This window comes from Arachis stenosperma, chromosome 9 (genome assembly GCF_014773155.1).
Source record: "Arachis stenosperma cultivar V10309 chromosome 9, arast.V10309.gnm1.PFL2, whole genome shotgun sequence".
NCBI lineage: Eukaryota > Viridiplantae > Streptophyta > Magnoliopsida > Fabales > Fabaceae > Arachis > Arachis stenosperma.
The window spans coordinates 132,230,684-132,234,860 of NC_080385.1; positions in this window are offsets into that span (position 1 = coordinate 132,230,684).

Genomic DNA, 4,177 nt, shown 5'->3' on the forward strand with positions numbered 1-4,177 from the left:
GCCCCTCCATGCATGTTCGGCCAAGTGAGCCCAGAAGTGGAGTAGCCGATCTTTGACGTTTTTTTCTCAGATTTCTCGATCAGAATGTCTTTTCGGTACTTCGGTTGTGAGGACAGCGAGCTAGAGGTAGGGTTTGATCATTTTTTACCGATTAAATGTTGATGTGACAAGTAATTGTTGGTTTGATTGATTATTGGTTGAGTTTGAATAAATTTATATTTGATTTTGTTGAAATATTGGTGATTTGTTTATGTTTATGGTGCGGCTATTGTGTATAGCCATGATCTTATTTGTTTTAGTGAATTTTAGGGCTGGTTTCACGAGGAAATCAAGAAAAATTGATGAGGTTTGATGGTCGAGAGATTAATTGAAAAACGGTGAAAAATCAGTAACCGTGAAGCTCAAAAACGAATTAAAAGTCACATATATTTTCGAACAGATTTCAATAAAGAATTTTGAGTTTTAAGAGTCATGTTTGTCACCAACATATCATTATTATTTTTTGAAAGAAATTATATTTTGATAAAATTTGAGATTGAATTTATAAATATATAAGTTTCGGGGTATTTTGAGTAAAAAGTAAGAGTTCATAGATGAATGGATATTTTATAAAAATTATGGACAGATTTTATAAATATTAAAATATAAGAGATTTAATTAATATTTTTCTAAAAATATTGGAGTGAAAATAAATACTTACAAGTTTGGGGTTTAAAGTATAATTTGTAAAATCATAAAGATAAAGCTTTAATAAAGCTAGTTTTTTTATGATTAAAATAGAAATATTAAATATTAATACTTCTTAACCATTATTATAATTATACATATTTAATTAGTATATTTTTGTTAAATCTATTATTTTATTTTTATTTTATAAGAAAGAAAAGTAAAGTAATAAGACTTTCTAAAAGTATTACAAACATAGAGTATTATTAAAGAATTTTATAATTCTCTTTTCGTAAGATATTTAGGGAAAAGGGAGAGAATAGTGTGAACATGATTCAATATTTTAAGATTTATAATGAAAAAAATTACGTGAGAAACTGCCATAGAAGTGCTGTCAGATAGAAGGTGGTGCGACCACTGAGATTTGCTTTTCAGAAACCTTCGGCCTAGGGCCGTAGCGTGTAACGACAGGGGGTGTTCACAGAGGTTTTGTTATACATACATTTGGCCTAAGACTGCAGCCTGTGACGACAGGGGATGTTCACAGAGGTATATCAGGCAAACATTGGCGAGGAAAAGCTACCTTGTATTGACATAGGGTGTGTACATGGGGTATGCTAACTGAAAAGCCATATTCGGATATGATTACCGGATAATATCAGAAGCAGGAGTGTAACTGACAAATGAGCTCATTACCTGCTGGTGCGGAATTTATAACCCACAAACTAATCGGCAAGTGAATAAGGGTCGATCCCACGAGGATTGATGGACTAATCAACAATGGTTAAGTGATTTACTTAGTTAGATAAATAGAAAAGAGTGTTTGAGAGTTCAATAACATTAAATAGTAAATTTAGAGAATTAGAAAGAAAGCAGTAAATGTGTCGTGAAATATATGGAGAAAACAGTTAAGGCTTCAGAGATATTTATTTTCTGGATTAACTTTTCTTACCAACTATTTTAATCATGCAAGATTCAACTCATGGAAAACTATATGTGACTAAATACTAATTCCTTAGACCTTTTTAGTCTCCTCTAACCTTCATCAACCGCCAATTCCTTGGTCACTTGATTCTAATTAGAGGGTTAAGTTCAATTCTAGTTTATATGCAACAGAAATCTTAATTGCCCAAATATAAGAGGATTATATGTCACGTATCCCGTTAAGTCCAGATAATTAGAGATTTAGGAGAAATTGTTTTCAAGCTATTGTTCAAGCAAAAAGCTTTTCTAAGTTTTACAAGAACTTAATTAGAACAAGGTTCATACTTCCGTTCCACCCAAATTCATAAGATAAAGAACGAAAACAATTCTTGAAATTGAAATCAATACATGAATTAAAATAGAACAGTAATAGTATTAATCCATAGAATAAACAGAGCTCCTAAACTTAATAGTGGATGTTTAGTTGCTCATGGTTCAGAGAGAAAACTAAGGTTCTGTAAAACTGTAAAGTGCGGAATGAGGTAAGAGAGAAAAGAGAAGAGCCCAAAGGGCTGATTCCTTTCCCTTTTATATCTAATCCTAATTAATGGTAAAATATATTTTCTAAAACTAAATAATACCTTTTTCTATTTATAAATAAAATAAAACTTTTAATCAAAATAAATAAAATCCTTCGTTGCTCAGCTTCAACCCATGTGGTGACCATTGCTTGAAGTTTAACTGGTGCCTAACTTAACAAAAGTGAACTTAGGAGCTGCCCTGGCAGATTGAAACTTGAGGCTTCTCCCTTCATATGGAGCCTAACTTGGGAAATTCCAAGTTAGGCGCCACTTTGGCTGCATGCAATGGGAGCACTTGTGATCATGGCACCTAACTTGGGAAATTCCAAGTTAGGCGCCAACATGTCCATACAAAATAGAAAAAAATGGTATACTGTTATATATCGTTGGAAAGCTCTTAAAGTTAGCTTTTCAATGCCGCTAAAATCCCATCAATGAAACCTCTATAACTCAAGTTATGTCCGTTAGAGTGGAAGGAGGTTATGGTTGACAGCATCATCCACTTTCGTCCTCTTCTTCTATAAAACTCCGTCAAATCCATCCGAATGCTACCTGAAATAAATAAAATTACACACAACTCAAAGTAGCATCTATAGTGGCTAAAAGATAATTAAATCTTGATTAAACTTAGCAATTCAAATGCAAATTTACTCGGAAAAGATAGAAAAGATACTCACGCATCACAACACCAAGCTTGAACTGTTGCTTGTCCTGAAATAACCAAAACTGATAAAGGCTTAAGATGTGGATTTGCATGAGAATTGAGTGTTTAATTAAGCTTATATCTCTTCTTAAAGTGGGGTTTATACAGTACAATCCTGAATAGTTTTGGCATCTCACTATACTTTCAATTAGAGGAATGTCACTGTCATTTGGAATCAGAATTCGGATAATATTATGAATTCTGTAATTTTTTTACTTCGACTTAATCCTTAAACACAACAAAATTCCTTCAATTCTCTTTTTTTGGTGCTTTGCACATTGAGCCTGGCCGTGACTTTAAATGCTTTGTCTCAAGCTTCACTTGACACAAAAACACCACAAACACTTAACTGGGGAACTCTCTTTAAGTTCTGATTTTTCTTTCAGTTGCTCCCAAACAGTGGTGCTCAAAGCCTTTGGCATACTCTATTTAATGCACTTGATCTCGACTCTTAGTGCTCTGTCTCAAGGATTACTTGACACATGTACACCACATGCATATGACTAGGGAAATAACTCTTTGAGCTTTTAATCATGTCTGGCCTCCCTAGTCATTGATGCTCAGAGCCTTGGACATTGCTTTTATTTTTTTCTTTTGCTGTTTCTTTTGCTTCAATGATTAAACTTTTGTTAACTTCATAGAATTCATAACAATTATCTAAATTATTGTTCCTCATACATCAATATCCTTTGATTCAAATTCAAATATGTACTATTCAAGACATGCACAAAATCACAAATAATACCACCACATTTAAGTAAATAAGACTACTCTTTGATATAAACTCTATTTCTCATGCAATAAATCACTTCTTTTTATTTTTCTTTTGAATTCAAGCTCAGTGAGTGATATATGAGACAACTTTTTAGAACTAAAAGCAAATAACGGAATTAAAATAGTAAATCAAACTAGAACCTAGGAATTGAAATAACAAAGGATAATGCAGATACCAAGTAAAATAGCAGAAACAGGAATATAACATAATAAGAACGGCATAAAATATAGAATGAAAAAAACTTAACCACCTCAGTTATCCTAGTGACCGTCTCATTGTTCAAGTTGTGTTCCTCCGTGACGATGATTCGCCTCCCTTTGGTGCCATTAAAATAAACAGAAAAGCCACAAGTGAAGCAACAACACCGAACTTAAAAGTTTGCTTATCCTCAAGCAAAGAAAAACTAAAAACAAAGAGAGACATAAAAAGATGTACGCAAGAGTAAAAACAAATATTATTACAAAAGAAGAATAAAATGATAAAAGGACAAGAGAGGTTAAAATAATTAAAATATATTTATATTTTTGT